Source organism: Balaenoptera musculus, chromosome 8 (genome assembly GCF_009873245.2).
Source record: "Balaenoptera musculus isolate JJ_BM4_2016_0621 chromosome 8, mBalMus1.pri.v3, whole genome shotgun sequence".
Taxonomy (NCBI): Eukaryota; Metazoa; Chordata; class Mammalia; order Artiodactyla; family Balaenopteridae; genus Balaenoptera; species Balaenoptera musculus.
The window spans coordinates 18689649-18714702 of record NC_045792.1 but is presented as its reverse complement, the minus strand read 5'-3'; the positions used below and the strand labels follow the sequence as shown (position 1 = coordinate 18714702).

Sequence of the window (25054 nt, the reverse complement as noted above, 5' to 3'; positions counted from 1 at the left end):
TCTGGTCCCAGACGTGCCGCCCTTTGAGCTCCCTCCTCCTCTCCCAGCGACCTTGCCTGGGCCCGGGCCGCCTGTCGCTGCATACCGCCGGCGCTTACCTTCAAGCCATAGGGCGCCCAGGGGCAGAGACGGCGCCGGCTGCTCGAGGCTTCCGGCTCCCGCCGCATCCACGCGCGGCCGCCCCTCCGGCAGCCGTCCGGGGCCGCCGCTCTCCTCGGCGGGTCCCTGGCTCCCGGCACCGCCGCGCCGCTCAGAGCCCCGGCGGGTAGCCACTTGGCCGGCTCCGGCCCGCGGGGAGCAGTGGACTGGCCGCGGCGGGGCGGGGCGGGGTGGGGGCCGGGAGCTGGGCGGGCGAGCGGCGCAGGGACCCGGCGCGGAGGCGGCGCGGTGCGCGCGACAGTCGGCCGGCTCTGGCACCAAGGCTGGACAGCTCCGCGGCGCCTGAGCTCGGGGAGCGCAGGAGGGAGGGGGGCGGGGCCGCCTGGGCCACGGGGCGCCTCGGGCCCCGCCCCTGGGACAGGCCCCGCCCCGCCCCCTCCGCACTTGAGTGCAAGCCACCCGCGCCTGGGCCTGTCAGGAAGGGCCAGGGGGTGGGAGATGCCGCTGTCCCTGGTTTTGAGGCTGGTGGGAGCCGAGGCGCGAATTGAACGGTCCCACCATACCCCCAAAGTTACACCCCGTATATGCAGGGCTGCAGTGACAGGTGTCCTCATCGCCTGAGGAGTCAGAAAACAAGGGTTGGGGGAGATACCTCCCATCCAGAGGGTCAGGGAAGGAGAGGTCCAGGACCTGTCTTCAAACAGCTGGTCAAAGCTGTGCTAAGTTCTGTTGCTTAACTCTTCCGGGGGAAAGCCTGCTTGGAGTTGACCTGAGATGGAAATTCTGAAGGATGCCCGAGATTCCAGCTCACCTTTGACTCCAAACCTCCAAACGGTGTAGGGGGTTGGCACGGGAGGGAGGTGGTGGTGAGGGCTGCTCTGCTGCTGGTCCTCTGGCCCTGGTCTTGTGCCACCTTCCTCTCACCTTTCCGCCTTCCCTTTATTTCTGCTTCTGCAATCAGAGTTGAGCATTGAGCAACAGGGATTTGAACTTTGCGGGTCCACTTATCCCGCTATATTGTTCAACAGTAAGTAGTACAGTACTACACTGTAGGGGGTTAGTTCAATCCATGCATGCAGAACCGTGGATAAGGAGGGTGCAATGTAAATTATATGCGGATTTTTGAGGATTGGCACCCCTAACCCCCATGTTGTTCAAGGGTTAACTGCAGTTACTGACTGCCCTTCCTTTGCCAGGCTCTATGTCAGATTCAGGGGTCACAGAGAGGAGTGAAACCAGGCTCCTGCTCTCACCGCCTGCCAATCCAGAATGGAGACCTCCAGGAAATACCCACAACATACCTGTGGCTTATACAGGTGCTGTGCAACACACAAAAAGGGAAACCTCACAGGCGCTAAGCATTGAAGAAGCAAATACCAGTTCCCTAGGGGAAGCAGGCAGCATTCCAGGCAAGCGGCACAGCACGGACAAAGAGTTAAAACTACATATCAGGGAGTCAGTCCATCGTGGCTGGAGTCAAGCCACTCCAGGGCTTTGGGGCTCTAGGTCTCAAAGCTTAAATTTGACTCAGCATTTCCTCCAATGACACACACAATTATCAAAAATTAGAGTTGGAAAAAAATGTAGCATTCATCTAACCCCCCACTCTCATCCCTCTACAAGAGGGAACTGAGGCCCAAAGAAATGGAGTCCCTTCCAGATGCCACAGAGATCCAGTGCTGGACCAGTCCCCATCTCCTGAGGCTCAGACCAGCACATCCCCCGTCTCTGGAGGCAACTGGGGGAGGGGGAGGAGATGTAAGTGGGTGTGGCGTGCCTCTCTGCTCCTTGCCTTTGGCACTATATGTGGATCTGGACTGTCCCCATTTCTCTGCAGGCTTGATAGGGAGATATTACAACAATCAGGAATCCTAACATTGTGCCATATTTGCTTATAAAGTGATAAAACATTCCAGACATAGTTGAAATCTCAGTGTTCCCCCTTGTATACCCTCAGATTGTTCTTCCCAAGGTTTAAAATCCACTTAAGGAAGCACTTGGTGCCTCCCAGCTCAGCATCTCTACATCGGTTGAGGGACAGAGCCACCCCATGGACAGGGCACCCCTCTCCTGACCAGTCAGAGGACCTGGATTGATGTCCTGCTTCTGTCACCTACCAGCTGTGTGACCTTGGCCAAACAGTTTAATCTCTTTAAGCCTCAGATCTCCCCATCTTTCAATTGGGACTAAAACTACCTTTCTCTCTGGACTACACTGAGGATAACAGATGAGGAAGTATTAGATAAGCTATAACATGGGCAGCCCCTGACTGATCCGAGGTGGGGAGGGTAGCTGTGCTCATTCAGGAAGCAGAAGATGACTTCCATGGGGTGCGCCAACCCAAAGACATGGTAGCTCTGTGCTGCCTTTTCTACCTCAGTCTTGCATGGCTGAGTGGATTTCATGCTAGCTCTGAGTGAGACGGATGGATCTTTTAGTTTTCAATTAACAAATGCCTCGCTCTTTAAACAAGCGGCACAACAAACAGATGCCCTGAATGATTGATGACAGGGAACATCTGTGGCCAAGCAGGCGGCTGCACCAGAGTCTCTGGCTTCCCGGGCTGGCAGGGCCCTCTGGAGGTCATTTGGTGCCTCCCCTCCCCTCCAGGCAGAACTGTACCCAATCCAAGTAGGCCAGGTGGGGGCAGGGTGGCCCTTTTCCTTATAGCTTTCCTGGGAAGGGGGACACGAGAGCCTCCTTAAGTTTCTGTATGTTCCAGAAGCTTCCAGAGTCAGGAAGTTGTTCCTGATGTGCTACCTACATCTTTATTTTTACCCTTTATCCTTGAAAATGGTAAGCAAATGTTTAGCAATGGGTATTAGGGGCAGAGGATGAGTTGAGGCGAGTAGGGGTTTTGCTGGCCCATGGTAGTGAGGAAACAAAGGATGGATCCAACAGAAAGGAAGGAAAAATCTAGAACTGCCTCTGTGGTCTAAGAATGTCCTCTAGCTGGAGGAGGAGGCATAGCTAGGGCCTGGAAGGGAGTCCCTTGCTGGTCTCTGTCAAATTCTGATGCACCCACAGAGAGAAACACACACCGGCTGTCACAGGCCCCCTTCTGAAAATCATTCCACAGAAGATAAGGGAAATGCTCTCATTGGAGAGGTTGGAAGCAGAGCAGGATCAGGGAAGCAGCACCATTGGGGTCACACAGGAGTTCACGGCCACATTCCACGCCCTTGGGAACATTCTGAACGTCTCTGAGCCTCAGTTTCCTCAGTTGGAAAGTGGAGATACAGATCCTTACCGCAGTGTTATCTTGAAGAGTAAGTGGGAATGGCAATCGACATATTGGTGCTTAATCAATACATTTTGCCTGTTTTCTGCTCTCACCAAAAACTTCAACCAGAGAAGCACTGACAGAAATACATAAAGCTCTATGTGGTGTTCCAGCCTACTTTTCAGATTTCTTAACCTACTTCGCAGATGAAAACTGAGTCCCTATTTTCAAGCTCTGGGAATGTTTCTTTTCTCGCCCTCTTCTCTTTTGTCATTTTGTGCTTATCCCATTTGCAAATGACTCTGAGAATGCTAAGGTGGCAATCCTTCTAGATCAGTGGAGGTGTGGGGCAAAAAGAAATGCACATGTCCTTTTCATACTTCATTATTTTTATCAAAGTGCAGAAAACCTTAGAGAGGTAGAGAGTTCTTGGTTACCAATGTTGCTGAGAGATCGACAGCCCCATGTCAGAATAGTCCAGTGAAGGGACTGAAGGAAGGGGGGGCTGATCCTCCCAAGGCAGGGGTGGGGAAGGAGAGGATTCTTTTCAAAGGAGTTCAGAGCACGCTCGCTCTTTGACCAAGACAGGAGAGTAGAGGGAGTTACCTGAGAGTTTTGATATCTGCAATTCACCCTTAGAGACTGATTTCCTCACTGGGCTTTTCCACGTCAGTGTGAAATGGACATTTGTAGATATTCTTTGCATCCTCCTATTTTGGAACAATAAAGAATACAGGTGTGACCCACTTTAAGAAAGTCTATTATACAACTCTTCAGAGTTACAAAACAAATAAATTAAAATGCAATAATTCACATGAAAAATTTATTTAATTACTTGAAGGGAAGGGGTCACAAAAATATACACCTTATCTGTACACCCAAGTTCATAGCAGCATTATTCATAATAGCCAGAAGGTAGAAGCAACTCAATTGTCCATCACCAGATGAATGGATAAACAAAATGTAGTATGTACATATAATGAGATATTATTCAGTCTTAAAAGGCCAGGAATCCTGTCACATGCTACAAGGTGGATGAAACTCGAGGACATTATGCTAAGTGAAATAATCCAGTCACAAAAGGACAAATGTTGTATGATCCCACTTACATGAGGTACCCAGGGAAGGAAGAGATTCGAGTAGTAGTTGCCAGGGGCTGGAAGGAGTGATGAATAGAGAGTTAGTGTTTAAAAGGTATAGAGTTTCCGTTTGGGAAGATGAAACAGTTCTGAGGATGGATGGTGGTGATGGTTGCACAACAATGTGAATGTACTTATGCTTAAAAATGGTTAAGATGATAAATTATATGTTATGTATATTTTACTACAATAGAAAATGTATAAACCTTGTGTTTCAATAGCCACTGTGGTTGCCATATATGGGAAAATAAAATAAAACATCTTGGAGATTACCAGTAGGTGGAAAAGTGACTATTTAGAAAACAATCAATTTATATATAACTTGGGAAGTTGTATTTATGGAAGTTCAATCAGTACTGTCTTGCATTTCCTCAGCCCTTTCTGTGATCTCATCTACCTTCCAATAGCCTTGTGATGTCAAGAATATCATGAATTGGGGAGAGCACTGGAAAGTTAAAGTCTTCCCCTTCCAGAAGATGGGAATAGGCAGTGAAACTAGAGTGATAGTTTTCTGATAGTCTTCACACGCAAGCACTCAGGTTTGTTTGCTTTTTAAATTTTTATTGAAATATAGTTGATGGTGTTTATTAGTTGTTAGTTTCAGATGTATAGCAAAGTGACTCAGTTATACATACATATATATATTCTTTTTTTTTAATGCATGCTCTCATGCCATTTTTTTTTCTCTTTTTTGGTTGCGTTGGGTCTTCGTTGCTGCGTGCGGGCCTTCTCTAGTTGTGGCGAGCGGGGGTTACTCTTTGTTGCGGTGCGCGGGCTTCTCATTGCGGTGGCGTCTCTTGTTGTGGAGCATGGGCTCTAGGCATGCAGGCTGCAGTAGTTGTGGCTCACAGGCTTCAGTAGTTGTGGCTCACGGGCTCAGTAGTTGTGGCACGCGGGCTCTAGAACACAGGCTTAGTAGTTGTGGTGCACGGGCTTAGTTGCTCTGCGGCATGTGAGATCTTTTTGGACCAGGGCTCGAACCCGTGTCCCCTGTGTTGGCAGGCAGATTCTTAACCATGCACCACCAGAGAAGCCCATATATTCTTTTTTTACTTTCTCTTCCATTATAGGTTATTACAAGATTTTGAGTATAGTTCCCTGTGCTATACAGTAGGTCCTTGTTGGTTATCTATTTTGTATATAGTAGTGTGTATGTGTTAATCTCAAACTCCTAATCAAGCACTCAGGTTTTGAATGGAGTTGTACAGTTCAGAGAAATCTCTAATAGTGAAGAAAAGCTCAATCTGAGCTTTCCTTATTGAAGGTGAACAAATCAAGAGCACAGGTATTTTTAGTCTGTAAGCCAACCAGCAGCATTCAGGATTCTTTCTCACTCCCTGCTCCTTTGCATGTGTTTGCCATGGCTGAGGACTCTACCCAGCTGCTCATGCCCTCGCTGTCTCCGACACAGTCCGGGTGTCAGTCAGGGAATGTGGATGTAAGAAATGAACAATTTGGACACTTTAAGGGCAGAAAGGGAAGTCATTGAAAATACTGTAGTAGCTCACAGAATCACAAGGGAGATTAGAACACCAACCTTATAAAACAGGCAGCAACAAAAGAGCTAGACACTGTAAGGTCTTCAACTAAAATCAAGCCTACCCAGCGGTCCAGTGAGAACTCAGTTATTGCAGGTAAACACAGGGCAACAGATGGCATCAGCACCGCTGCTGGCATCAGGCACTGGCATTCCCCTGGCACTCTGTCATGCTGCTTCTGGAAACTGAAGTTGTGGCTACTTGGGCTGCCTCTGGAATGGATGTTCTGCTCTCCCTGCTTCTCTGAGTCACCAGCTCCTGAGTCAAAATCTGGGACATCTGCTTCTAATTGAGCTGACCAAGAACCACACAGTTTAGAAAGCTGCAAGGCCTAACAGCAATGATCCACTATGTCCCAGATCCAAAGGAAACAAGAAATAACTCTCCATTCTACTGTCCATTCTACTTTCTGAATGCACCCTCACTGCCACCAGTGCAATCCAGGTCAGCAGTATCATCTCAGGCAGTTATTACCAAAGCCTTTTCTCAGGTCTCCCACCTCTGGCCCATCTTCCATGCTGCATAAGAAGGCTGTTTCTAAAACATAAATTTGATCATGTTACCCCTGCTGAAAACCCTGCAAAGTCTTTCCCTTGCCTTTGAGATAAATTCTACTCTTGTTAAAATGGATTCAATCTGCCATATCTGTCCCTTGCCTCTCTCCAGTCTCATCTTTTCTGGTGTCCCCTCTGCAGAGAATGAATCAGTGAGTTTAGGAAAGAGTCACAGAGTTGATCTACCCCAGTTTCCCAAATACCAGTCCTTAGATTGGATGCAATGCAAACACCCGGGAAACTAAGAGAAATATAGGTCTAAGATCCCAAACGCCAGACCTAGTGGATAGGAATTTAGAAAGTGGGGGTTCTGATATTTCTAAAAAACCAACCAGTGGTTCTGAGCATCAGCCAGATGGGGAAACACTAATCTAATCAATACCCCTCATTTTACAGACATGGGAGCCAAGGCCCAGACAGGTTAAATATTCAGTGTATATGAATCAAGTTTGGTGTTGTAATGAAGCAAAACTTCAAGCAAAGTTGATCTCACCCATTTAGTGCTCTACGTATCATTATTGGACCACATGGTAATTAGGCATAAATAGTGAGTATGTTATTCAGAGGGAAGACTATTATTACAGTTATAGAAACCAAGTATTTGGGGAGGGTCAACTTGATGGGGGGAGGGAAAGGAGCCATTGGGAAAGATTGGGGTGCTACTCTGAGGCTCCATAGAGTGCCCCCAGGTCTATCATCTGGTCTCTGACAGATCTGATGACGGGTAGGGCTGTCTACAGATTTGGAGAGTCAGTTGGGAGCTGAGTTGATGGGATGTGATTCAAGGCAAGCCCTTAGATAAGACCGGCGAGAGACAAAAGAGCCCCTGGCCCCTTCCTCCAGTGAGGGAGGGACTGGACTGGGTGGGGCATCATGGGAAGAAGAAGGAAGCACGATTGTAGACCTTGGGTCCTTCTGCTGCAAGAACAAGCCAAGGGATGGGACTTAAAGAAATCCCTTTCTCTGCCTACTTTCAAGCAGAAGCCTCTTCCTCACACACTGGAATTGCCCATTGAGTCATGTTCCAGGCCCATCTCCAGGACTGTGTCCACACTGCTCTCTTTGTCTGAGATGACTGACTCCCCCCCACGCCCATCTATATGTCTGATTCCCACTAGTCTTTCAGAGCCCAACTCAAACTGTTGTGTTCCATAGGCCTTTCCTCATCTCTCTCACCCCACCCTCATCTCCCTCACCCCTCCCCAGTTTTAATAAACTCATGCACCTCTTTGTGACATTCATGACGTCATTATTTGTGTTCTTGTCTTACTTCTTGACTAAAGAGTGAGATCCCCTGGCTCACCTGCATCCCTCCCTGCATCCCCCAGCACAGAACCAACCCATCACAAGGTAGACTCTCAACAAATGTTTGTTAAGAGAAATCTCCCCAATTAGTCATCCATTTGGCTTAACGAACAAACACCCCTGAGGGCTTAAAGGAGAGTTTTCTGTTGTACCCAATTTAGTGTGAGTTGTTTTGTTTTGATTGCTTTCCAACTTTGTAGCTGAGAGCCTCTGAGGATGTGGAAGCTTTGATGGGGGTAGGAATGGGAAGAGTTGGAAGTCGAGGAAGAGAGCAGTCCAGATGCCCAGAGTGTGGACAAAGCGTGGCTGGAAAGGTGGGTTCCACTGTCAGGGATTTTGAGAGAGTCGTTGGGTGTTGACTTGACTCTGAGGTTCCAGGAAGGAGGAAAGGGGTGAGTGAAGGAGGGAAAGGTGGAGAGAGGTGAGAGGTAGGAGAGAGGGAAGGAGAAAGGTGAGGAGAATGATGAGATCAAAGACATATCTGGCCCCTCTTTGTTCTGTGACATATTCTTGTTTTGGGCATAGCACCTTCTCCTCTGCAAAGAGCTAGTACAGAAAGAAGCCACCCCACCAGTCACCCAGTCCCGACTGAGCCCCTGGTCTGCTTGGATTACAAGGAAGAGCACACAAGTTCAGGAGGAGAAACTCCCTTGCCCGTGTCCTGACCTTCCCTCAAAGCCGAGTGACTGGTTTTCCCGTCTGACTCTCCTGCCCCTAGTTCTATCACAAAATTGCTACAGGAGTCTGTGCTGAGATGGCCAAACCCATGGAGGGCTCCAAAAGCTGTGTGCTGTTGCCTAGTTCTGTGACTTTGAAAGAGTTGCTTAACTAAGTCTCAGTTTCCTTATCTGTAAAATGGATATAATAATTTATTTTTTAAAGTTTTTGTGAAAATTATATGTGATCCCGTATGGGGGAGCTCCCTGAGAAAGAATACTTGGCCCGCAGGAAGTACTCCTTAAGTGGGGTTTACTATTATTAGTGATGGACTTGAGTTATCAGGCAGGTGACTTAGTAGGAATTATGGAGTAAACCCACCTGCTTCCACGGGCATCCTCTTCTCTCCTGTGACTCTCCTGGGGAACATCCTCCCCAGCTAGGGGGATGGCCATCCTTCCTCATCTTTCCCCACCCTGCCCAGCTTCCAGCAACATCCAGCAAGCCCTCCTAGAGGGCTTTGGCTTACCTCTTTGCCACTCATGCTGGCAACCTGAGAACTATTTGGGTTTCCCTGAGCCCACTAGATAATCTTATAATTACCTATGGGCAATATCATTTGCTTAAAACCATGACTGTCTTAAGCATGGTTTAAGGAAAATTACTGCTCAGCCAGACAGCTGGGGAAAGCCACCTGCAAGGAGACAGCAGCAGCAGTAACTTCCGTCCTTTGGGGAAGGGTTCCCAACATCATGCCAGGTATGGCGGGCACAGGCCCAGTAGCTGAGCTGTGTTGGTCTCTGCAGGACCAGTTCTTGCTGGCACACTTGCCTAGCTCGGATCCTGGTCCCCTACCACATGGACCATTGTGATTGCCTCCTCACTGCTCCCTCTGCCTCCAAACTTACCCCTAGATCCAACTTTGGCCCAGCGTCAAGAGAGAGCCATCCAAAGGCAGATGTAACCACATTAGCACTCTGCTAAACTCTTCAAGGCCTGCCTATCGGCTACCAGGGAGTGTGGTCCTTCTTGTTTGCTCCTGACAAGGAGAAGCCTTCACCTGCCTCCACCCACAACTCCAGCCTCATCTCTTGCCCCTCCTCTTCTCCCACTTTACTCTGCAGCAGTGCCTAACCATGCCGTGGGCCCTCACATCCACTGACATTTGCTTGTACTCTTCCCTCTGGCTGGAATGTTTTCTTCTCCCCAGGCATCCTTCTCTCCAGCAGGTCCCTGATGGGGTCCCCAGGGGACATTAAGTACCTCTATCCAATCACACTTCCCATTACATTGAAATTACTAGAAAGGATTATCTTACCCATCTTTAGTTTCTCAGTGCCTAGCATGGGGCCAGAAATAGAGAAAACTACTCAGTGAGTGTTGAGCTGAATTTATCTGCTGAGGTCTCAAGCCTGCCTGAGCATCCTCATAGCTGTGCCCAACCAGCTGGATGGACCATCTATGTCCCTCCATGTGGACACCCCCTCCTTTGCCCATGATTACACCACTGCCCTGCTGCCTGTTGCCCAGTCTTCCAGACAACCACCTGCCAGACTAGCCAGCCCTCTGGACGAACAACCCCCTGTTTTCTGGGGCCTGATCTTTTAACTGCAGGTGGTGTTTACTGCTACTCTGGCTTCCTTCTCCTTTGTTTGCTTCTCTGCTAGCTGTGGGGTATAGATTAGCAAAACTCAAACCAGGAAATGAAGGAACCAGCAGAACAGTGTTCAAGTTCTCAGTTTAAGACCATTGCCAGGGAGAAAAGTCTCCATGCTGGAGATCTCAGATTTCCCCTTCCAGGTCTGCTCTCTACTATTCTCCACGTGCGCTAGCCCTGGAGCTGAAATGCATGGACTTCATCAAGGCCCCCCTGCACTCTGGGAACCTGGTTGGACTACTGGATGGAAATCAGAAGAAGGGAAGAGAATGAGGTCAGAGTTGGCCCCAGATGGTGGCTTCCTCGCCTCTCTATTCCCTGGGGGGCTTTCTGCAAACCTGGAGGGACTGCCCTTGAGCACCTCAGTGACTGTCATCACTGTAGGTCCTCGCCCCTGGACCTTGACACTCTCCGTGCCTTCCCTGGGATCCAGGCTATTCTGTCACTGCCTTTGTCCTCCAGGGAGTTTTCTAAGAGTTTGAGAAAACTACACTTGCCCCTGATCCAAGTCTGAACGTGTTGGTCGTTGTTTATAAAAAGAGGAAACAACACTTCCCTGGGGCTTACTCTGCTACAGGTGCTGTGCTTCTCATGTTGGTGTTTAATTTAATCCCCACAACCCTTGATGTCACAGGTGGTAAAATGGGCTCTGGGACTGTTTGAAGAGGGAGAACTAGGATTCAGAGCTGCGTTCCTCAAACTCCAAGCCCAGTGCTTTGTCCCTCATGTTTTCATGGAGCATCTATGTCAAGGATGGCAAAGAGATTTCATCTCACATGTCAGTTCTGACTGACTTAGTCACTGCCTGCAGTGCTGTGGTGAGAATGATTACGAGGCCACATCTGTGCTCAATGGGAGAGAGTATCATGATAAATTAGAGATGTCTGGCATGGGGAGAACAGGAGGGAGTGACAGGCAGTACATGTGCTACATATTTGCTGCCCTTGGTCAAAGCCATTTCTGTGGCAGCCACATGGGCTTATTGACAGGCACCATTGCAACTAGAACTTCTCTGCTTCACATCACTCTCCTGCCACGGAGGAGCGTGCCTCTTCTCAACCAGAATTCAAGTCTCAGTGTTGCTACTTATCTGCCGTATGACCTCAGGCAAGTTACTGCATCCCTTTGAGCCTTAGTTGCTTTGTCAGGAAAATACAACATAGTGTTGTACTTACTTATAAAGTAGGTTTCAGTAAGTCTGACTTGGCATAATGCTTGTAGAGCCCCTAGTACAATGCCTTATACACAATAGGCATTTGACAAATAGTAGTAGTAGTAAGTTGTTTTTGACCATCATACTATCAAGGCCGGTTGCCCACACTGTTGCACCAGCTTCTGGTTTCTATGACCTGCCAAGGGAAGAAATCCCCAGTCCTCCCAGCTAGCCCAGACACTCTTTCAAGTGCCATTAGGTCTGTGATTGTCAGTACTGTTTACCGTGAAGTCCCATTACTCTCCACTCTATTGCTAGACATCTCAAATCCTCCCCAGGGGCTCCCCCTTGTTAACGTGATTACCTGTCTTGAGTGTTTCATTAAGCTCTTTTTCATAGAGAGGCTGATAAATATCTGGTAGAACATAGAAGCTCATTATCATCTTAATTGGAGAAGATGACCTGATAAGTAACATACGTAATTTAATTGCCAAGGTAAACACCATAAAAGTTCATGAGAAATCAAAAATCCATAATCAAAGGTTTTGAAATTTCTGGACAGGTAATTCCCAGGTTTGGAAGCAATAGGGGTCAGGTTACTGCAGCACAGCAGGCTGCTGACTTTTCCCTGCTCTGGACAAGATCAGAGCCATCGCCTTTTCCAGTAGAGGAGAAGGTGGCTCATGGGTCCAGTATTTTCTTTGAACATGTATTCATTCTGTTAAGCGTTTCTTAAGGGCCTGGTACTTTTCTAGTGAGTTAGGGCTGCCTCATCGTCTAAGGACATCTGTTGTTTTCCCCACATGATGAGAGTCCCAGGAACTAACTCTTCTGGCTTTGGATTTCCTCTTTCCAGAAATACCTGGGACCTTCTTTCCCCCACTGACCCAGCTGTGCCTCACATCCACGCTCCTTCCTCCGATGTATCTCTCCTCTCCCACTGCCTAGGACTTCCTCCACCACAATGCCAGATCCCATGGTTTCCCATAGAACCAACTTTTCAGTAAACAGAATTTCCTGTTCCCTCAGACTCTTCAACTGAATGGCTCTTCTCTTTCTAACTTAACTGAAACTTGGCTTTTTCCTCCAAATTTTGTTTTCTCTGCAGGCTTCTCGATTAGGACTTGCTCTTTCTTCCACGACCCACAAATATCTCCATCAGAAGCCAGAGATGACATCCTTCAGGCTCCCTAATGCAGCTTTCACAAATTTCACCTCTACTTCCATGTAAAGTAAGGCCCGGGTCCCTCCCCCGCTCCATCCTTATCTTCTCCAGGTCCCCTGGAGACAACCTGCCTCACAGTCTCCTCCAACCCAGCCCTGCTGGAACCCTGGGGATTTCCTCATCTGCGTGGACCACCCATCCAAACCCTGGGCCTCCCAGTACCTCGACAGCCTTAGCTCTGACTACCTTCACCTCCTCTCAAGTTCAACTGTTTACAGCTACAGCCTGAGTCTGGTCAGCAGCTTGGACTGTGCCACTGTAAAAGGTTCAGATTCAAAGGCCTCACTCTCTGCCTTCAACCTCTTATCTTACCATCTCCAACTCAGGTACTTGGACCCATCTCGTCCTCAGCCTCACCAGCACCTCTTGTTCCCTATACTCACTCACCCTGTCAGCCTCCACTTTCTTTCCATTCTTCTCTGTCTAGCCTGGACCACATGGTTTATTATTTGAGCTACTCTATTGCCAATATTTTATTCTCTTGCATTCTCAATCCTCAAGTAACCCACCTCATCAATTGGTTCCATGTTTCCTCCCTCTCTCTGTCTCTCTCTCTCTCTCTGGCATGCAAATCTCTCTATTCTTAGCTCACAATTCTTTCTTCCCATCTTTGCTATGGTCCCCTGTAGGCAAAGCACTTTTCCCTGCCTGATTGATGTTCACATTGAGAATGCCACGTGACTGGTTTTGCACAGTGGAATGTGGGCAGAAGTGATAGTGTGTCTGTTCTGAGCCAAGGCCTTAAGAGCCCTGCTTGTTTCTGATGCTCTTTCTTCAGCCTCTGTCAACACGATGAGAGAAACATGCTCGGCTAGCTCACTGGCCCAAGGATGGAAGGCACATGGAACAGCCCTAGACTGCAGACCTGCAACACAGTGCAGAGTCACCCTGCAGACACATGAGTGAGTCAAATAAATGTTTATTCTTACCATAAGCCACTGGGACTGGGGCTCGCTTACTCCGCAGCATTATTGTGTTATTAGTATTGACTAATACAGCTTCTGAATCTTAATCTCCTTCTTTCCTTCCAGATAGTCCCCATCAGTATTTAAATATGTCTAAGTCTCTTCCATCTTACAAAACAAACCCTCCATCTCCCCGTGTCCTCTTCTAGCTATTGCCCTGCTCACCCATACTCTTCTCAAGTAAGATTCTCGGAAGAAGTGTCTCTTCTCATTGTGCCTCATTCTTGCTTCATCTTGCTGTTGTCTGGCTTTGCTCCACTACTTCCTTGAAACTGCTCTTGCCAGGGTCACTATTTTTTCAGCAGTGTTTACTGAACACCTACGCTGTGCTCTGGCTGGACACTGAGGATACAAATATGAAAAGATAAGCAAGAGCTCTGTCAGCCCATGGAGCTCATGGCCCAGGGGCACCTAGACGGGCAACCAGACAATTACAATCCAGCGTGCTGAGAGCTGTACTGAGACATAAAGAGTGCACGTGTCAAATCAAAACTGCAGTGAGGTATCACCTCACACCAGTCAGAATGGCCATTACTAAAAAGCCGACAAATAACAAATGCTGGAAAGGGTGCGGAGAAAAGGGAACCCTCCTACACTGTTGGTGGGAGTGTAAGTTGGTGTAGCCACTGTGGAAAACAGTATGGAGTTTCCTCAGAAAACTAAAAATAGAATTACCATATGATCCAGCAATCTCACTCCTGGACATATATCCGGAAAAAACCAAAATTCAAAAAGATACATGCACCCCTATATTCATAGCAGCACTATTCACAATAGGCAAGACATAGAAGCAACCTAAATATCCATCGACAGATGACTTGATAAAGAATATGTGGTACATATATACAATGAAATACTACTCAGCCTTAAAAAAAGAACGAAATAGTACCATTTGCAGCAACATGGATGCAACTAGAGATTATCATACTAAGTAAAGTAAGTCAGAAAGAGAAAGACAAATACCATATGATATCACTTATATGTGGGATCTAAAATATGACACAAATGAACCTATCGATGAAACAGAACAGGGACATAGAGAACAGACTGGTGGTTGCCAAGGGGGAGGGGGTTGGGGGAGGGATGGAGTGGGAGGTTGGGGTTAGCAGATGTAAGCTTTTATATATAAAATGGATAAACAAGGTCCTACTTTATAGCACAGAGAACTATATTCAACCTTCTATGATAAACTATAATGGAAAAGAATATTAAAAAAAAAGAATGTGCATATATATGTGTATATATATATATATATATATATATATATATATATATATATATCTGAACCACTTTGTTGTACAACAGTAATTAACACAACATTGTAAATCAACTATGCTTCAATTTAATTTAAAAAAGGAGTGCACATGGGAGGGCACAAACCCAGGATGGGAAGTCAGAGAATTATCCTTGGAGTAGGGGACATCAAATTTGAGAAATAAAGAAAGGGAGGACTTAGCCAGGCAAAGAAGGGAAGAAAGTTCCAACTAAAGTAGAAAAAAATGATATTTTTGATGACACAAATTCCATTAAATCACTGCCTTCCTTAGAGCCTTCAAAAGTTCCTCCTTGTACTCATGCCACTGCAGGAGGGCAGGTTCTTGTTCACCATTTTATCCCCACTAGGCTCACAGTAGGAATTTGATGACTATTTCATAACACAAAATAGTTAACCTACAAAATACAAAAGAGTTAATATATTCACAGGTGAAACATGAGAAGCACAAAGCAGAATGTTATTTGCTGGATTCCCTGGAAGACTATTATTGATTACTGAGTGTTATAACAAAACTAGCATTTGCGCAATGTCTAGTTTAATGTTGGTTGCACAATTGGTGCTTAATAAATGCTTGTTGAATACATGTGGTGTTTGGTAATTTAAGGGACTTAAAAATTATATTATCTTGTAATTCTCACAACATCTCTGTGAAAAAAAATTTCATGGAGAAAATTTCTCAAATGTTAAGTAAATTTCCCAAGATCACTCAACTAGTAAGTAGTGAAGTCGCAATTGGATCTTAGGGCTTCCAGTGGCAAAATCTACACTCTTTCCATGAAGCACGTAGACTCCAGACACACGTAAATTGTAGCACCGGGCAGGCTGTCTCACAGCTAAGACTCGAGCTAGACTGTGACAGATCAGTAGCATTTGGTTAGACCATAAGAGGTGCAGAGAAGGAATTCTTGGTGAGAGGACCAGCATGAACACAGGAATAGGGAAGGGGAAAACATTCTTCTTTCAAGTGACAGTGAGGAGACTGGTCGGCTTGAGGCAGAGGGACCACATGGCTGGAGCAGGGTCACATCCAAGGATCAGAATGAAGTCAGTCCTGACTCTAAAGAGCTCCTCTTTCACCCTAATAATTGAGCATCAAATGGTTTCTGATTACAGGCATTAGGGCAAAAAGGAATCATGATAACTAACACAAGAATTGTTATCCAAGGGGAGAAAGCACACCACAAGCTCATCTACGCTCAATTGTACAAGCCTCCATAGGACACTGATATATCTTCATTGTGCTAGATGTGTGTGCAAGTACCACAGTGGGCCGCCCTGGTAGGATCAGCAGAAGATGCTTATTTCTTAGACAAAGCTGTATGACCCACTGGAATTCATAGGACTTTAATAGACTTTACCTGCTTGCAAGTCTTTCAGTGGGTATAAAGTTTCAGTTATACAATATGAATAAGTTCTAGAGATTCGCTGTACAACATAGTGCCTATATTTAAAAATACTTTATTGTGCACTCAAAATTTGGTTAAGAAGGTAGATTCCATGTTAAGTGTTTTTAACACACAGGCACACACACAAACCACAAAGAGGCACAAGGAAACTTTTGGAGGTGATACATTTGTCTATTACCTTGATTGAGGTAGATGGTTTCCCAGGTGTATGCATAAGTCCAAACTCATCAAATTATATACATTAAATATGTGTGAGGTTTTTTGGTATATAAATTATACCTCAACAAAGCTGTCTAAAAAAATTAAAAGAAGCAACTGAGATGAAACTAGAGAATGTAGCTTTGTTATACAAGGACCAGGAAGGAAGTGGAGCCAGAATTGGTGATGTCCAAGAAAAGCTGGCGCTGCCTGGGGCCAGGCAATGCTGCGTGAAGCTGGGAGTGGCAGCACGCATGGAGGTGGGCAGTCTGAATGCTCTTGCAGAGTCGGTTGAAGCCCATAAATGTTAAAATTGATATTCCATGTCAGTTGCCTTTTATACGACTTCCGTTTCTCACTTTTGAATAATTTCTTCACACATAACAGGAAGACCAAGATTTTCCTGGCATCAAATTTTTTCAGCTTACATTTCAGTGATTTTGTGTCTTATAACTTTCACTTCTTTATTACCCAAGCAATAATTGCATACAGATAAACTACTGTAGAAACTACAGTTGAGCAAAAAGGAAGGAATGAAATTTACCCACAATCCCAGCACCCAGAGATAAGTGTTAATAACTTACCTATTTTCTCCAGAATCTTTGTATAATTTTAAACATAAAAATAAGACCATACTATACATACAGTATTATATCCTGATTTTTTATTTGACAGTATAACATTGAACATCTCTTTGTGTCAATAAATATTCTTCCACAGCCTCATTTGTAGCTGTGCAGTGTTCTGTTGTACTGGTATTACTGGGAACCTATTAATTGACATCTAAGTTGTCTCCAAGCTTCAGCTATAATAACCATCATTGATCCTTTGGTGAGCTTTTGCATGCACCCTCAATTATTTCCTTAGGGTCCCTTGTCTCCCTTTCCATCCTCCCGCCTTTTCATCCTGTCACTCTTGCTTCTCTGGCCAAACCAAACTTCCTTAGGCTCCAGAACTATGCTATGCTCTCTCTGCCTCTGTGATCTTGTACATACTCTTCCTGCCTAGAACATTCTTTCTTCACCTGGGATCCCATGCCTAGCTCACCCTATTCATCTTTCAGATATCACTTCCTCAGATGAACCTCCCTGACACTCTGCCATCACCATTATCATCACAGACGGATATCCCTCCCATGGTGGCCACCATCACCTGCCCTTCATTCTGCTAGAGCATGATTGACGCTGTATTGTAACATCCTGTTTCTCTGTCTCCCCTTCAGTAAACTGTAAGGTCTGTAAGGATAGGGATCATGTCCATCTTGTTCAACGTACCTGAACAGTGTCCGGCACAAATTTGGTACTCCATAAAAATCTGTTGAATAAATAAATATATTCCGAAGAATAAAACTGCTGGGTCAAAGATATGCACTTTTTTAAGGCTTATGACACATATTTCCAAATCATTCCCCCAAAAGACCTCCCCAGTTTATCTTAACTCCCATAGTGTGTGAATGTGTTCGTTTCCTCATGTCCTGGATAGCCTTGCAAAAATTTCTGAAAATAATTTCCCTCCACAGGGCTTTATTTAGGGAGCACTGACTGAAATGGTGTACAATGGGTCACTGAAGGGTCTCAACTCAGTGGGGTATAAATGCGAAAGTTAATTTTTTCCAGTCACTGCTTTCTGCTGTGTTCTGTCGAATCCCTTTTCCTCATCACTTAATGATATTTGGGGCAGAAAGTGAATGTCCCTGTTGCTTTCAGTTATTAAAAACTCAGTCCAGGTTAAAACTCCAGATTTGTATCTGATTCAAAGCTCTTCCTCTTCCTCAAAACCCAGGAAGATTTTGGCCTTAGGGACCCAGAAGAAGGAGCAGTGTGGTCTCTTCTTTCCCCTCTGCTCCTCCTCCTCCTTCTCCTGGGTCTTGCTCTCTAGGCTTAGGGACAGGAAGGAGGGATGGGGAAGCAGGAGGCATCTCAGCATGGCTGAGGACCAGTGGTGGTGAGGAGGCATCTCCAATCCTGGCCTGGTTCAGTCTGATCCCATGTGAGGCTAGTAGATTCTACACTGAAGGTGGGGTGGTGTTTTGGAGCAATGCTCAACTCAACCTGGATCTCCTCTCATATGACAGCTCACTCAGAATGAAGGGGGCAAAGTCCTCCTTCAGTCCGGGTTATGGTCCCCAACCTTCTCTGGATGGAGGTTCTCCTCACTTGTCACAGCAACTGCCCGGGCAGCCCACAGCTCCTGACCCCTCTCATTCCATGCTCCTGCAGGTGGAACAACAGGAAAGGCTGTGGACTTCCTTTGTGTTCTCCAAGGACGAGGGGATGTGGGTTCCTCCAGTTCTTCCTTCCCAGGCCTTCTGCAGTCCCCTGTCCCTCTGCTGGCATAGGCCACCTCCAGAGGCCCCTCACAAAAACCTCTAGCCCAGAAGTAGCCAGTTGTCTCTGTGATCACATATGTCTTCCCATGGGAAGAAAAGGGAATCTCCCCTCATCACGAATGCTGTAAGGTTGGCAGGTCTGATGCCATCTCCCCACATTCCCTGATCCTCTTTTCATATAAACAAGGGTGGAAGAATAAAGGTCAGGATTGGGTGTGAATTGAAGGTGGTAGGCCAATTCTGCAATCTGTTTTCAAACCACCTTGTCATTGCCAGGATGCATGGGTTCTGCTCCTGGGCAACGCTTTTTAGAAGGCAGAGTTCCTCAGTGCTTCTTGTCAACTGCTTTGGTTTGGAGATTGGCCACAATTCTGGGACAGCAGACAACACCCTCCCCCCCAAATCATCTTGTTGTAGGTGTACAACAACTCATGGTCCTCAACAGTGTTTTTATAATAACTGCAGAACCAGATTGCACATGGCTATTCCTTGTAGCAGCACTGGATAAAAGCTAAGGGTGAGACAAGGCAATTTGGAAAATTGTCACATAAAGCAAGAGAGACAGAGGCCAGAGCCCTGCGATGTGAGAGTTGGAGAGGACAAAGGGCGGACAATGAAGCGAGTAGGCACTCTTGTGCCTCCAGGAATCTTTAGGGTCAGGAGACCTCTCTGTCCAGTCTTGTCCATTGTCAGGGGCAATCAGATGTCTCACGTAAAGCAGAGAGTTGGGGAGAAGGGGGTCCCAGTGAAACCCTCTCACCCTGCTTCAATTCTCCACATGTAAAAGTCACGTCCAACTGAGCTGATGCTCTGGTCAGAGCCCCTCCCTCCCTACTGGCACTGACCATAATAATCCGTATGGTCACTTCCCAGAGTCTGAGCTATTACAGGTTGATTGGGTATGTGTAGAGGTGGCCATGGGATGGGAGAGGGCGGCCAGGGGTTGTTTCCAGCCCCCCAGCATCCATGAGAAAAGGAATCTTGGATAGGGTCTCAATGAATCAATCATGGCGAGAACGGCCCTCTTCCCTCCAAGCTCCCTGGCACGGTCGATTAAAATAAGACCCTCAATATTGCAATTACAGTCAGGGTGTTGGGTGCCTTGGGATTCATTAGTCTTGACTTCAGCAGCATTGATTTCTTGTTTAGTAATTAGCTTACCAGAGCCCCTGATGGCATAATTGCTCTAGTTACATAATTAAGACATAAATCTTGAGGCTGGATCATAGCCAGGACACTAAGGACACTGGACACTAAGGGCAGCAGGTGGTTGACTTCTTGTAGCCCCAATTCCACACTCTCACCAGCTGTTGCCATTTGCTTCAGTGACTTCAATGGGCTGAGAAATTGTCCTTAGAAACACATTTTTGAAGGTTCATGCAAGGAGATAAACCTACTTAAACTAGGCTTACAGAGAGATTGTGATGGTTTTAAAATACACTTGCAACTTCTTTGACACTTGTTCCTTCAAAGGGTGGAGTCTAACTCCCCATACCTTCAATGTGGGCCAGAGTCAGTGATGCTTTTCTGAGGAATAGAGTACGGCAGAAGTAATGGTGTGTGATTTCCAAAGTTCGTTCAAAAGCCACTGCTGCTTCTCTCTTTCTCTCTCTCTCTCTCTCTCTCTCAGATAGCTTGTTCTGGGGAACTCCACTGCCATGTTGTGATGATACTCAAGAAGGGTGTGGAGAGCCCACACTGGGGAAGAAACTGAGGCCACCTGTTAAGGACTGACACCAACTTGCCAGCTGCATGAGTGAGCCATCTTGAAAATATTACTCCAGCCTCAGACAAGCCTTCAAATGTTGCAGTCCTGGCTGACATCTTGATGACCATCTCATGAGAGAGCCCAAGTCAGAACCACTCAACTAAGCCACTCACAACTTCTGAGTCACAGAAACTGTGAGGATAATAATTGTCTATTATTGTTTTAAACCATCAAGTTTTGGAGTCATTTGTTACTCACCATAAATAACTAATACAGAGGGCATTTCTCTCTCCAACGCTGTTTCTTCAGGAAAGAAATGGCCTGATGTCAAGACCAAGACAACTACAAATGTTCATACTTTGTGACCCAGCAATTCCCCTTATAAGCATTTATCTTATAAAGATGTTTAAAATGTATCTTATAAAGATGTTTAAAATGTAAAGATGCACAAACTTGCAAAATACTTGTATAAATGTGTTCATTGCAGCATCATTTGTAATAGTGAAAACTGAAAGCAATTAACATTTCCATCAATGAAGTTCAATTAAATTATGGAGAAAAGCTGAAAAATTCTATGTAAGCCTTAAAGAAATTGAATTAATAGTAAAAAATATATTTCTGAGTATAAAACTCCAAGTCCAGATGGTTTCACCAGTGAGTGTACCAGCAATTTATGGAAGAAATACTTGAATCTTTATACAATCATGAGAAATTAAAAACTAAGTAAACACATTCCAACTTAAGCATAACCTGGATACCAAACCTGGCAGAAATATTAAAAGAACTGAAAATTATAAGCAAATTTCACTCTTGAACATAGATGCAATCCTTTTCAAAAAAATTTTAGAAAGCAAATCCAATGATTTATAGAAGGATATAAAACATGAATAAGTTGGATTTAATGCCAAAATGCAAAGCTGATTCAACATTAGAAAAATCAGTTAAGGTAATTTACCTTATTAATAGGATAAGGAGAAAAAATTATATGACTATCCCAATTGATGTGGGAAAATCTTTTGATAAAATGCAACATTCATTTATAATTTTAAGGAAGAATCACTTAGCTGAATAGAAATAGAAAGGGTGCTTTCTTTTTATTATTATTATTACTATTTAAGACCTTTACTAACAGGTGCTTGCAGTTTATTGACATTTTTGGAAAAAATTAAGAAGCAAACATTTATTACAATTTAAAAATGAGTTATATTATATATATATAACATATCCAGAGAAAACTTTAATTTGAAAAGATACATGCATCCCAATGTTCACAGCAGCACTATTTACAATAGCCAAGACATGGTAGGAACCTAAATGTCCATCAGCAGATGAATGGATAAAGAAGATGTGGTATATATATACACAATGGAATACTACCCAGCTATAAAAAAGAATGAAATAATGCCATTTGCAGCAACATGGGTGGACCTAGAGATTATCCTTCTAAGTGAAGTAAATCAGACAGAGAACAAAAAATATAATATATTATCACTTATATGTGGAATCTAAAATATGATATAAATGAACTTATTTACAAAACAGAAACAGACTCACAGACATAGAAAACAAACTTATGGTTACCAAAGAAGAAAGAGGGGGAGGTGTACATTAAGAGTTTGAGATTAGCAGATACACAGTACCATATATTTATAAAATAGAAAAAAACAAGGTCCTACTGTATAGCTCAGGGAACTCTATTCAATATCTTGTAATAAACTATAATGGAAAAGAATATATATATATATATATATATATATATACATACACATATATACACACACATATCTATATATATCTGAATGACTTTGCCATACACCAGAAACTACCACAACATTGTAAATCAGCTATACTTCAATTTTAAAAAGTAAATTAAAAAAAATAAAGTTCTTAAAAATCTCAACTTGACCAGATATAAAACAATTTTAAAACCTCTAAAGATATACTGAGAAAAAACAGGCTTTAAAAAAACCCACATTTGCCATTAACCAGAAAGAGACATCTTTAGGTAAAAATAATAAAAGCCATAAGCTGCACAGATATTGCAGAAGGTTCTAGTTATCCTGTCAACAGGCAAAGAGCAAGCACTTAAGGTCGTCTCCCATTTTTGTTCATTTCTTATTGCTGGAACTTCATACTCATTTCCTCTCCTCGGATGACTAAATCTGGTAATGGTAGAGATGGTAAGCCCCATTTACTCAGCCATGCCCTGCTCGGCCTCAGGAGCAGTCAAACTCTCAGCTGCTTTTGTCTCTTTGCCACCTTGTGGTTGTGGGTTTTCTGGGCGTCTTCTGTGGAATAGATGTTGAGGTGTCTGCTGACCTGGGGTCTCCTCTTCTTGATTTCCTTTATCTTCTTCATTGCTATCCTTTGTAGGCTGTCTTCTGCGAGAAGAGCCCCTGCAGAATCATCGTCAGTAACCTGATACGTGTTCTGTCTCACGGGTCTACCTTGTTCTCCTACACTCTAGTTCTCAGCACCCTCCTCCCTTCTCCCTGCACAGGACTACTGTGGGGGGGTGCCCATAGGGTCTCTGTAAGGTGCCTGCGGTAGGGATGGCGCTGCTGGGCCCGGCCTTCCGGAGCCCTCTTCAATCCCTTTCTTTCCACTCTCACTCTTCTGAAAATTCTGCTGGTAATCATGTGGAGGACCCCTACCACATGTGTAGGGTCTATAAGCACAGTTTACGGTCTGCTACTGCCTTGCTCTGGAACTCCACCGGGACCTGTAACATCTGCTGCTTCTGCATCCTTTTCCCCTTCAACAACATCAAACTCCACAGTCTCTCCACATCTTACACTGCAAAGGTAGTTCCTGGGATTTCCTTCTTTCTGGCATTCTGGTGTGCAAAATCATCTTCCTCTTGATGAAACCATATCTGTTTCTTATATTGAGCTTTTTTTACTTTTCCCAAAACCCTCATTGTGATGACTTTCTTGGTGCCTCCTAGATGAGGCTGCTGGGGCCACTGCTCCCTTCACCCACTGCTCCAGGTGCGGGGTTTGGTATGGGCATCACTGAGGGCCAGACTGTGGGGTGCTGGGTCTCGCCTGGCTGCTCATGGGTGTGGTGATGGTGACTGGGTCCAGCTGTAGCAGCTGTGGCTCCTCCAGAGTGTGATAGTAACTAAGATGGTGGTGGCAGTGGGGCAGCTCAGGACTCTCTGAACAGGACATCCTTCCTGATGTGGTAGAGAATATCTATAAAATGGCAAAAAAGACAATGATGCCTGATGTAACAATTGCAGTCTGACATTGTAGTAGAGATCCTCCCCAGTGCATTAAGGCAAGAAAAATAAATGCAAGGTACAAAGATCACAAATGAAGAAATAAGACTGCCACGGTTCACTGGTGAAACTACTGTGTACCTAGAAAATCTGGAAACATCTACAATTAAACTATTCCCATTAATAAGAAACTTTAGTACATTAGCTGGATACAAAGCTAATATTTTTTTAAACAATGATATTCTTGTGTATCAGCCACTAAGAGAAAATTTGTGAAAGATCCTTTTTATTACAACATCAAAAAATATCAAGTACCTAGGAAACCTGCTATCTTCCATCAAGCCAGATGTTAAAGAGTTTTGCAAAAATGTAAAACAATGTCAGCAATCTCTGTGCATTGAATCTTTGAATAAATTTTGGGATAATTAACATCTTTACAATACTGAGCCTTCTAATGAATGTGGTATATTTTTCCATCTATTTAAGTCTTATTCAATGTCCTATGAAGTTACAGAGTTTTCCTTGTAGATGTCTTGCCCTTCTTAAATATTTCCTATATACTTGATATTTTTTGAATGCTACACAGAATATTAAAAAGATATTTACTCAAGAATCAAGGTTTAATAAAATTAGTAATTTTTCCTACATATACAGGGCATTCTTAAAGGGAACTGGCTTTTTTTTTCAACTGTGGTACATTGTGATGAATAATACAATGACTACCAGTGCAGTATGGTGCCACTACCTTGATTCATGTTAAGTAGTTTTACCACCATTGCTTTTGTACTATTGGTGCAAATGTAAACTCAGTGAGAAAAAGCAAATCATGTCTTATAAAAAGTTTTGACCTCATGAACCCCTGAAAAGGTCTTAGAGCACCCTAGGAGTGGCAGACTGCCCTGCTGTAGAAAAATGCCTGCTTATGCGCACCAGGAAACATCTATAGGAATATTTGCAGAGAATTGTTTATAGTGGCCCCAGATTGGAAATAACCCCAAAGTCTTTCAACTGTAGAATGAATAAACTATACTCATCAATGGAATACTATATAACATTGAAAATGAAATAGCTACAGCTACCTTGAAACAGTATGCAATGATACCATGCCCAAGGCAGCTAAACTGGTGGCATCTGGAGGGCACATTAGAGATCTCAGAGACTGTGAGGAGAGAGAGTGGGCTTTATTATCCTTAGATCCAAGCAAGAGCCAAGGTTCCAGAGGAATAGATTTTCATTTCCTCAGGCCTGGGAAGAAGTTGGGTATTTTTGTGGTTTTTGGAAAAGTGGGGGGAACTTAGCCAGCAGAAGGCTGTGAACTGCTTGAAGAGAGGCTTTTTTTAAATTAATTTTTATTGGAGTATAGTTGATTTACAATGTTGTGTTAGTTTCTGCTGTACAG

At 44.8% G+C, this 25054-nt stretch overlaps 1 pseudogene; it reads right to left on the bottom strand.

Moving 5' to 3' along the window:
- Nucleotides 1–22623: 22623 nt before the first annotated feature.
- Nucleotides 22624–23352, bottom strand: LOC118899048 (annotated as a pseudogene).
- Between the last annotated feature and the right edge of the window lie 1702 nt (nucleotides 23353–25054).